At 40.7% G+C, this 12129-nt stretch overlaps 1 protein-coding gene across 1 annotated transcript in view; it reads left to right on the top strand.

Annotated features, from left to right (window-relative positions):
• TBCD (tubulin folding cofactor D) overlaps positions 1-12129 on the top strand; it is a 219281-nt gene that overhangs the window by 79732 nt on the left and 127420 nt on the right.

Genomic DNA, 12129 nt, shown 5'->3' with positions numbered 1-12129 from the left:
TATTGCATTCACATTTTCTCTCCTCTGCAGGCCAGCCTGACAACTGTTGAGCAAACAGATTACCTCCTCTTGGTTATCTGCTTTTAGTTAGATTTTATAAATATGACAAATGTATTACTGCATTCTCCAGATTTAAACTAGACATCTAAAAGTTTTCTTTGCAACACTATTAAATAAGGAAATAAAATTCTTGTATGACTTTTATCCCCTTTTAAAAACGTTATTATGCTTCTTATTTTCTCTGAAATAAGTTCCTCAATTAAACTTATAAGTTTTTCAGTCAAAACGGAGGTTTAGGAGAATAAGAGCTGGATATAGGTGGAATCTATTTGTAAAAAGAAAAGTGAAAGAGCTTTCTCTATGCATTTTGGTTTTGTATGTGAATTATGTTAAAAAATGTTGATTTTAACCACTTAGTTTCAGGCTGGATACTAATATTTTGTGTCATCTCTCCTCCCGCCCTAGCATCATGGTTGTTGATTTTTGAGAGTTTATTTTGGGATGAGAATAGTGGATGTGTTGTGTCAAAAGCCACAGTGTAGGTTTCTGAATGAATTTGAGTATTGTGATCTGTTGTCCAGATAGCACTCTTGACAGAGGAATATTATTTCAGATCTCTACAATAGGAATATGGAGACAAATTAGTTCTGTATGTGCTATTTCTTAGTCCGCAGTCCATATTAAACACTAGCATATGCAGACAGGACTCTGGGAATATGCCCCTACACCAGCAACTATGTTGATCCTTCATTTGTTGTCTAAATTATGAGTCCAGGTGAGCTAGCAATCTGAATTGAAATCTCCTGTGGATTAAATTGGAAATGATCCATATGGAATAAAGGTACAAGTCGTCTTTAAGTAAGGGAAAAAGTTATAGCAGGCCAGGTATAAGGAGGATGTGGTAGAAGCTTCTCGCTGCATGAATTCTGAGTAGAGGCACAAGACTGGATGATAGCAGACTTCAGACGACTCTTATACCTACAGGTAATCCTTCACAAAGCAAGTTTGAAACTTCTCAGCACGTCACTTTGGGTTATCCATGCAATAAAACTGAATTTGTTGTACTAAATGGGAATAAATACAGGGGTTCAATTTCTGATACTGTTAGTAAGTAATCTTTTGCCAGAATCAAATGATGTACATTTGCAGAAAATATATTGAGTGTATTGACCTAAAAAAAGTTTTTTATGTGTTTTTCTAGACTCTTCTGTGTAGGTAGACTTCTCTTTCTTGCTACTGAATAACAAAGAATGCATTCAGAATGCCTTATGACTATAGGGGATATGCTCCCTATGTTTCAAAATAGTAAAGGTAACAACATGAAAAACAAAGGGGAGAATTTAATTTTACTGTAATGTAATACAGGCTGTAATGTCTTTTGCTCAGGGATGGACTTCCTTTTTGCTGCTACATCTGACACAATCAGTTGCTGACTCTTATTTAGTCCTTGGGTGCTACTGCAACATAGGAAATCATTTAAGGAACAACAACTAACAGTATTTTGTATGTAATATAAAACAGCACAAAAATATGATTTAATACTGTATATAAAGGTATGATCCCTTGTGTGATTATTTTGCTTAGAAAAGGGACAGAGTCCAGCCTATTGGAGGTAGCGATGTGATGTGAAACATTAGGCCCCAAGAAAAGGTTATTTAAAAGTCTGGAATTTCACCATTTTTTAGGGCTGCATATGCATCTTAATAGATGTGTTTATGTGTAGATGTCTCTCTTTTCTATTCACATTTGCATGCACCACCTCCTTTTCCTTTTGCAGTTGCATGACATCTCTGTGACAATTAGAGTGATTTCTTATTTGGAGAGCTTATGTCAGGAAAAGTGTGTGCTTGTGTTTGTTTTCAAAGTTTTCCTGTTTGCAGTTTATCAGTTGGGAACAGAGAACCAGTGCCTTGTTACTGTTGAGATCTTCCTTGAGCCAAAGGTCATAGAGGGTATTTATACTCCTCCAGTTTCCTCCTCAGTTGTGTAAAATTTTGGAAGATAATCTTTTGGATTACCAACTATGCAATATTCCTCATCCTTTCTCTGAAGGTCATAGAGGATATTTATACTCCTCCAGCTTCCTCCTCGGTTGTGTACAGTTTTGGAATATAATCTTTTGGGTTACCAACTATGTAATATTCCTAATCCATTCTTTCAAGATAGTTACAGTGAAATCAGATATGAATAATGTACTTAACTTTGTTTCTTGAAAGTGTGCATTCTAGTTTGTTGCTTCTATCCCTTCTCCAGGTTATGGAGGACACCATTTTATGTTTTTTTCCCCCCTTTTCATTCCATTAACAGAAAGGTGCCTGTTTGATTCTTGAGAAACTGTCATAGATTTCCTTGTTTAGGATCAGATAAAATTGTCCTGGGGATATTTCAGAAGTTCTTGAAAGGGTTGTTAACACAGGGGGCATTTACTGAGTTGAGACAGAAGGGCAATTCATTTTAAGATCTGTTGATTTATTTTACTTTTGTCTCTTGACTGAGTCTAAGGCAGGCAGTAAAGTAGTTCCTCTTGCTGCCTGGGTCTAGGTATAATATGGTGCTTATTAAATAGTAGCCATGCCCTGGAAGTGTCTCTTATTAAGCAGATTGGCCAATTCAGCTATGGCTGAAGTAGAGCTGCAGAAGGGGAAAGCTCAGCAAACTATGGAGGCATTATGGGTTTGGTTGAATGATATAAAAACCTGAAATACTAACTCATGGGATAGATTCCCTAGTAGAACTGATGGCATAGGATAGCACCTGTATACTAAGACCTAGTAAAAGCTAGTAATCAATATCTATTTTCAATTAATTCATCATACTTGCATCTAATATTATTAGGTAAATCTAATACAGTTTGACATCCTTTAAATGTAGGTGAGCACAAGAGTCTATTAAAATGAAACGATCTCCAGAATTAATATAATGCTGTTTATTACTGAGTTGTTTTATTATGATTTTAATGTCTTTTCTTTCTGCAGAAAGATGGAATTATAGCTCCAAGTCCTTTCCCTTTTTAGGGTACAGAGAAAATTATTTCAGTTAATCTGAAATGGAATTTAGAACAGACTTAACAATGTTAAATAGGTATTTAATGGAGGTAATTGGGGTTCATTGATAGTTTATAGTAATTAACCTTTCTTTGAGGTGCCTATGTTTCCTGGTATTGGTGTTTTCTCCGTGCATAAGATTAGGTAGCTAATGATTATGTTTTTTAATTTAGTCCTTTGTAGCTAATTTGAGAAACATCACTTTCCCTTCCTATGTTTTTATATGAAAAAAATTTGGGCTGCCTTCATTAAAAAAAAATCTAAGGAAGTTGACACAGCAAAGAGTTGAACATTATGTTTTTCACCTTTCTGGATTGCTTCCATTTTATAACCCTACCCCAAGGTCTTGCATCTCTTTGGGCAGTTCTCTTCCTATGGTAATTGCTGGCTTTGCTAGCTTCCTTATAGCACTGTTTAAGGAGGAGTTTCACAACTCAGTTTGTTCTGGACCTAACAAATCAACTGTTAAATAATTTTTGGTTCTGCCTCTGCTAAGGTTGTCAGCTTTAAAAAAAAATCAGTCAAACTGGCTGTATTTTAATATTGGATCAATCTCTGTTTTAGTTGAATATCTTACCCTGTTAGCTCAAAGCTTCATGTCTAGGACTCTGTTTTTTTATATCTGCAGACTCTTGAGATGCAGATTAGTATTCACTGGTTCAGTGTCCTTATCAGCATGGTTGAATTACATTACCTAAGACCAAACCCAGAATAGTGCAATTTTATTTGAATCCAGTCTTATTGTGCCCCAAAACATTGAACCTCACCATTTCTAATTCCTGGTTTTTGGAGAGACATCTGAGTAGATTATCTGTAGTCTTTGTGAGCTGTTTGTCCATATTCACAGGGCAGGTTATGGATAAGGACCTTTCCAAATTGCATTTGTGCAGATTTTGTGGAAACCGTGAAATCTGGCATCTCCATTAAATCCGCGGGGGAGAACTTACTATAAATAACATGTTGGCTTTTCAGTGGGAGCCAGCAGTCCTTCTTGCCATGCATCCCACCTGGGGAAAGGGTGAAGGGAGGCTGCCAAAGGTGAGCAGGCAAAATGGCTGCTGCTCCCACCTCTCACCACTGATTGACTGAGAGGGCTGCCTATTGTGTGGCACCACCCCTCTTCAGTCAGTGGTGAGTGATGGGACCATATGATGGACAGCCCTCTCAGCCAATTGACAGTAATGGAGCATGGCTGTATGATGGACTGCTGTCTCTACCAGTCAGCGGGGCGGGAGGCACTCAGCCAGTCAGAGGCTTGTGGGGGCTGGCCACTATAAGCCCTTGAAAATAGTAGTCAACACTGCAGTCTGCCTCCAAAATTGGCCAGCTGCCTACTTGAGTTGGGGGTAGACCCCTAGTTATGGAGAACATGCATAAAAATTCACAAGTTTAATATCAAAATGCAAGTAATGTTTTCAGTTATCTATTATGAATATACTCATACCATTCTTTGGCCTTGGAAATGAAGATGATGATCCGTATTCTGGTTCCCAACCTTTCACTTGGGAAATAAAATACATTGAGAAGCAGGTTACAACAGAACTGGAGACTGGGCACAAAATTGCAGATTGTTTGTGGCTGGTGTTATAACAATAATTTCCATTGCTTCACTGCATAATAGAGAAAATATTCCCTCCTTTCATTTGTGGTTGGCACTTGGATTTTAATTCTACTTTTTCAAAATTTCAGTGTACATTTATTTTAAAATATTTTCATGTTATTTATTTCCCTTTGCTTTGGTTTCCATTTTTTTTACACTTCTGGCACAAATCCTGTCACTTGTATGTTGTCAAGCTTATCGTTACACTTAAGGTGTACGTATGAGAATTGTTTCAAATTAGGTGCTACTATGCCTAATAGTAGTTTATCATTTTTTGTATTTCTCTGAAACGGGAGGCTTTAAACATTACTGGAGTATCAGTCTTCAGGGAACTAGTCTTATTATTTACTTATATGACAACTGCTTTTTAATGAAATCTAGGGTAGTAAAAAACTATAAATAAGCTGTTAATGTGTATTTAGTTGAATAAAGTGTTTAGTGTGTCTCTAAATGTTTTTGAAGTACTGAAATACCTGCATTGCTCTTGTTAAATATCATATAATCTGCTTTAAGTTGTTAAGAATTAAAAATTGAATTCACCAGTGCACTTTCCATGTACTTTAACTGGAATTGAGCAGCTGAATTCTTTTACAAAGAAGGCATTTACTCCTTCAAGCAAAACAACTAGAAATCACTAAGAATTTGTTAATACCGCAAATCTTTGTTGAAGAATTTCAGTTAACATTTGGAATTGTTGCCTTTTTTAAATGAAATAAATTTTTTACTTTACAGAATGCTTAAGTGATAAAACTTTATAAGAAAATGCAGTTGCTTTATGCTTTTATATTTAGTCTTGCTGTTGGTTTGGGGATTTTTTTTCAGGCGTCAGTGTATTTGTTTGTTTGTTTTTATTTGTTTTAACATGGGTAGTGATAAATGCTAAAGCAACAAGAGAATCCTAATTTACTTGAATTTCTGGTTTGTTTGTGAAAGGATATTATTAAAATTTCTCTTGATGACACCACAGTATAAAATCTTTCGTTAATAAGGTGTGTCATACATAAAAGAATGAAACTGCCTAGCCTTTCTTAGCATGCCTGTTGTAAGATTAAACATGTACTCATAGTCGTCACAGCTGTATCTGCTGAGTAGCTTTAAGTTAGGGACTGGTTTAACAGGCAAGTTAGTTTAAAATTACCTTAATTGAGAGCATTATTTGCTTCTAGGTATTTCAGGTTTACAGGCGTCTTAAGCATTTTTGTGTTCAAGTATGCATTTATTTTAAAAGCATATGAATTAATAGAGTAGGGGTAAAAGCAGTTGCTGCTTTGCTGGGACTAGAGAGAATGAAGCTGAGGGAATAGGGAAGAAGAAATGAACAACTTAATGGTTTAAACATGCAACTGGATTGGTGGCTTCTTTAGCAGAATTCCAGTAAGAAAAACAGTATGTTGTCAAGTGGCCTTATAGACTTGTACTCTCTTACCTAGTTGCACAGGGTGAATTGCGTTTCTCCCATTCTTCACTGTTCCTAATAGTAAAAATGTTTGGACATCTTTTCATATGGAAAGCAGCCATTTTGATATGGTACACAAGTAATTTAATGTGTAACTAGTTCAGAGGCTAAATACAAGTTCAGTAGAGGTCACTTGCCTACTTGAATTTAGTTCCTTAGTCCTAAGTCATGAGGAATGATAGTGGAAGCAGTGGAATTAGCTTCTGATAGAGAAGTTGGAAGAGAATAAATAAATGAAATAAATGCTTCAGTTTGCAAGTTACCTGAGAGAGAGAGAGGGAGAAAAAGAGGATGTGCAAAGGAACATCAGGCTATGGAACATGGTAGACTTGGATAAGAGGAGGACCAGGAAATGATTGGTATACACACAGATGATTAACACACAGAAAATAACATCTAGAGTCTATATAAGAGTTGGAAGAATGCTGCTGTTATTTTAGTCCCCATGCCTTGCTTTAAAAATGGAAGTGCTAGCTAGCTTTTGTCTCTGGAACCTAGGCTGTAGCCGTGTTGGTCTAAGCACAGAGGCAGACAAAATCTTTGGGTAGAGACAATATCTTTTATTAGGCCAACTAAATAGTTGCAAAAAAGTTGCAAAAATAACAACAACTTTGCAACTATTTAGTTGGTCTAATAAAAGATCACCTCTACCCAAAGATTTTGTCTGCAGCTTTGAACTCTTGATTTCATCTTGCAAAGACAGGGTTCCATGAGACCTGAGGGCTCCCATCTGGCCTTTTGACTTATGTTACTTTTGAGGGTCATCTGTTGCTGCTCTGGTGACTTGCTGTGCCTGTGGGACTGCCTGCTTTTAGCCTGTTCCGGACAAGAACTTGGGGCATACTGCTTGAGTGCTGAAAAGACTAGTGTGGTGATTTGATGGAATATTCTATGCTTTGTTTGCCTGAATGATAGTCATGGAATATTGCTTCTCTTAAGAACTATAGAGATGCTGCATATGAAAGTACTCAAATGTTTCTCAAAGTTATTGAAAAGTGTGGTTTTAAAGATGATTTTCATCACTTGAAATTTTATTATAAAATTTTCAATAGTATCAAAGTGATTTACCCCAAGTTCCAATTTTGAAAACCAACGTGCATTAGAAACCTGGGTCTTAATGAGAGACTTTTGGGTGCTTTTGAAAATAAAAACAGGATCTTTTTTGGTATTGTTTAGGTAGGGGGAGGTACTAGGATACTTGTCGATGAGTTGGCAGCCTCCTGTGTCTTACCTGAAGAGTGTAGTCTGGTGACTGTTGATTTTGGTAACAGGTTTGATTTAGCAGCTGGTGCCCAGGTGTCTATCTTTTTATATAAGACTGTATAAATGAAGCAAAGGAAAGCAAGGGCCAAGAGTGACATATTTTAAGATAATTTTAATTTCTGTTGACTTACTGTCAATACTGATGATCTTCTCAAAGAGTTTCCCCAGGATTGAGGTAAGACTGACGGGCCTATAGTTGCCCGGGTCCTCCCTTTCTTAAAGATGGGGACCACATTGGTATCTTCCAATCATCTGGCACCTGGCCCGAGCACCACGAGTGCTGATAAATCCGTGCTTTCATGAAACATGTATTTAGAATTCACTTTATTATTATGATATGAGACATGCTTTAACACTGTAGATATATCTATAAAACATTGTCCAACTGATCGCTGTCTCTGTCTCTGAGGTGACCAGCGTCACCTCTCTGGTCAGGGTCTTGACCTCTGTCACTATCATGAGGAGTAAGATTGCTGTCCTCCAGACCTCCCTGGCTTATGGGCAGTACCAGAGGAGATGGTTGATTGTTTTTGCTTTCCACAGGCAGGTTTGTCTGGGGTGGTTTGGTAGGCCTTTCTGCTCCTCTGTCTCTCAGTGCCCACACAGGGAGTGCCTGGTGGGTTCCCTGCCAGTTCAGGTCCCGGTGTTCCTTCTGCAGGTCCTTGTGGAAGACTCATTCCCACATGACCTGGCAGCTGCTACCTGGTAGTAAGTCCATGACTGACAGACTCTCTCTTGCCCTTACCACCTTGTGCATCTTACAGTGGTTCATCAGGGTCTCTGTGGTCTCATTGTGAAGATTGTATTTAATCCAGAAGCATTTCAGGACCTCATAGAACCAGGGTGTCTCCATGGTCCACAGTCTTGAGTTGGGCAGTGTGTAAACCCACTAGTATCACAGCAGGTGCCCTGCAAAGTATTTTAGAGGGCAAAGGGGGCATACTTTTTTTTTAATTGTGCCTTAGGCCAAATTAACCAAATCAGTTCCAAATTTTGTTGATTGATCAGAGCTCAATCATTCAAGTCTGTGTGACGCTACCACCTGCAAGCATCCTACCTCTCAGACTGTTCAGTCTGGGGCTTCAATACTTCCAAATCCATGGCAGGCATCCTACGTGCAAGCCCAGAGGCCTTGGGGTACCGATGCCCCCTAGTCTTGCTTGCCCCTATCTAAAAGGCCATAGGAGCAAGCTAAAGGAAGAGCCTGAGAGCAATCCACCATCACCATAAATTGTGTAGCTGAGGTCCTCCCATTGGGAGCCTCTGGTAGACTTTTGTAGGGGTGCCTGCCAGCAGTGCAGTAGACGGGTCTCCACCCTCAACTACACCAAGTCATTCAAGGCCAGGGCAAACACCACAAGTATAGGTTAGTGTAGGCATCTGAATAAGGCTGAAACAAGCCCATTAAGTGCAGTCCCCCTTAGTGCTCAATCTTTTGAAGTCATGGTCGGCCACTACACTGCATACATTAGACTTCCTCTTCACTCCTACAGCTGAGATGTGCCGTTCTTTCCCATTTGCAATGACTCCTGTTTTTTTTTTTAACTAGCCTTAAATGTCTAGTAAACATCATCAAATGGGCCCCAAACAGTTTACCCAGAATCCAGTTGTCAGCCCTTCTCTCAGCCTGTCACATGTGATTAGTGTGGCCCCACCCTCCATGAGGTAAAGCTGGTCCAGGTTGTTCTATGCCTCATCTGCATATACATTTTTGGAAGATCGCAGGACTCATGACAAGAACACCCAGTTTCAGTCATGAGTGGGGGGCTAATTAACACATGGATCATTTGTGGGCGGTATCTGGAGTTATACATGCATGCCGAGTCATGCTGAGCTGTGGGGTCATCATGGCTTAAAACACTGTTGTATCTGCTGGGGCCGAGCCCAATGAACTATATGGTAAATCATAAGCCTTCTGGCTTTGGATTAATGCATAGTTTGTACTCTCTCTGAGTAGGTACTAAAGTGCTGTTTAAAAGTGTGTTTATGGAGTACCTGTGCTAAAACTTTCAAAGGGGTGCCTTGAGTCTATCCAGGGGTTCCTTGATTCTAAAAAGGTTGAGAGCCATCTGTCTAGATAGTAATACCTTGAGTAGGGGATTGGGTTAGATCAGGGGTGTCAATGACCATGGGTCAGATCTTGCATGCAGAGCCCCATCATTCAAGTCCTGGTGCTGTTCCTGGGTCTCAGAGTTGACCTATATGCTATATTGGCCAGACCAGCCCTATGCAAAGGGCAAGGGATGTGTGCTGCATGCAGTGTTCAGTCTTGCTGGCCGAGGACCCATGCTGCATATGGTGTCTGCCACAGCTGGGCTGGAATTTGCTCTATATTCTGTGCCTGCCTTGCCTGCCCAGGACCCATGCTGTATGTGGTACCTACTCTGGTTGGTTTTGGATTGTGCTGCATATAGCCACTATGTGAAACCAGTCTGAACTCTGCTGCACGCAGCACCTGTTCTGGCTGGTCTGTGACCTGTGCTGCATGTAATACTTCCCCTGGTCAGTTTAGGACAGGGGCTGCATACAGCACTGGTCCCATACTGTCCTTTTCAGGCCACCATGTATGATGAAATCCCAGACTTGGCCAGAGTGGGCACTGGATTTGGCATGTGGGGGACAGGGTTGGGGTGTGGGTGTCATCTGACTGTGGACCAGCTTTACATCACTCATCCAGGTTGCGGGGCCAGTTGAGTTTGACACTCCTGGACTAGATGATCTCGAGATTCCTTCCAGCCCTATTTTTTCTATGACTCTCTTATTCCAGAGGAGACTAATCAGTCCTTATCTTCCCTGGATGAATCTGTTCTCCTGCTTTTGTCCTGTCAAATGGATGATTTTGGGGGCTTTCATGACCTGATGCTTTTGTGTGGGTCACGTCCTTCATATTTCCTTTGAGGAATTTATTGAACCTCTGTGGGTGTATCTGCACATGCAGTTAATGCAAAGCAATAAACTCTGGAGCAGTTCAAACAGGAGTAAACTGCTCCTGGGTGCAGCGTCTACACATGTGCCTGGGACAGCAGCAATTTGAGCTGCAGTGGAGAAGGCCCCTGGCTGGCTGGCCTGACCGGATACAATTTATGCCTGTGGTCAGCAGCTATGTATGCATTTCAGCACAGCGAATTACTCTACTGTAAGATAGTAGTGCCCCCGACAGTACTATCTTACAGTGGAGTTAATTAGTTTACTGTGCCCTAATATTGGCACAAGTGTAGATGGTGACACTTTACTGAGGAGCTACTTAGTCTACTCTGCAATAAAGTGCACATGTAGATGCACCCTGTAAGAGCTAACTGGCAATCTATAGGAGGGACCTATGGCCTGCAGGCTGGATCTAGCTTGTAGAGCCATTTTATGCATCCCACAAACCCAGGTGGGTTTCAGCAGTGCAGGGCTTTGCCTGAGCAGCAAGGGGGAGCTGTGACTGGCCCTGGTGGCATGGGTTGGGTTGGAAGTGGCCTGTGCTCAGAGCTAACCTCCCACTGCATCCCCCCACTGCAGAAAGTTGCTGACCCCTGATGTACAGAACTCCAGCCTGACAAAGGTGACCTTGCCCATTGATGAGGTCATCATAGACCCTGCTGAAACAGTCTGGGACTGCTGTCCACTTGTCCCCCAGCCGTTAAGAACAGTGAACAAGAAGTATTTAGATCCTCTCAAGAGAGTAGCATATTTTTACACCTACCCATGCCCCTTCTTCCTCATTGTTGCTATTGCTGAGCAGCTGAGATGGACCCCAAAAAGAGAGAGAGCTGACACATTTGGACATTTTGGGGAAAAATCATAATCTTCATATAGGTATGATATTTATGTATGTGAATATATTTCTCACATTGCTGATTCCATACTGTTGAAACAGAAGTAAGCTTTGTTAGCTCTGATCACAGAGGGGCAAGCGAAGACTTTCCTTTAAGTTACCATAGATGCTGTCAATAATACCTTAATCCATGGGTAGAGCAGTTAAGAGAAAATTCTCCTGATTATAGAGACTGAGTTTTCCAAGGAGGTTCAAAATATGGTAAGACTGTTCCATTTGAGGACTAAGAGCTGTTTTGTGAGAGAACTAATGAAATTCTGCATATGCTTAAATTAGTCAAGGCCACTGAGCTTACATTCCTTTGACATTTATTCACCAGGTCGTAAGAGAAGAACTTATTTTGCAGTGGGACCTAAATTTTGTTCTCACTTCTTTAATGCACCCTCTGCTCCAATTTTCCTAAAAATAATCCCCTTGGAGATGATAAGGTGTGGTTACCTTTACTATGAATTAGCAGGTGCATCACAAAAATGTCCAGGAAGGTGATACTTCCCCTCTGTGGCACTGGTGAGGCCACAGCTGGAGTACTGCATCCAGTTTTGGGCGCTGTACTTCAAGAGGGATGTGGATAATCTTGAGAGGGTCCAGAGGAGGGCCACTCGTATGGTTAGGGGCCTGCAGGTAAGGCCCTACGAGGAGAGACTGAGGGACCTGAATCTTTTTAGCCTTCACAAGAGAAGGCTGAGAGGGGGTCTTGTGGCCTTCTACAAACTCATCGTGGGGGACAGCAAGGGATAGGAGATGCTCTGTTTATCAGGGCACGCCTTGGAGTAACTAGAAATAATAGCTACAAACTGACAGAGAGCAGATTCAGGTGAGACATCAGGAAGAACTTCTTTACGGTAAGAGTTGCCAGAATCTGGAATGGGCTTCCAAGGCAGGTGGTGCTCTCCCCTACCCTGAGGGTCTCTAAGGGGAGACTGGGCAAGCACCTGGCTAGGGTCAT

This window comes from Alligator sinensis, unplaced genomic scaffold (genome assembly GCF_000455745.1).
Source record: "Alligator sinensis unplaced genomic scaffold, ASM45574v1 scaffold694_1, whole genome shotgun sequence".
NCBI classification, from domain to species: Eukaryota; Metazoa; Chordata; order Crocodylia; family Alligatoridae; genus Alligator; species Alligator sinensis.
The sequence above is the reverse complement of the archived record's forward strand: the minus strand, read 5'-3'. Positions and strand labels throughout refer to the sequence as shown.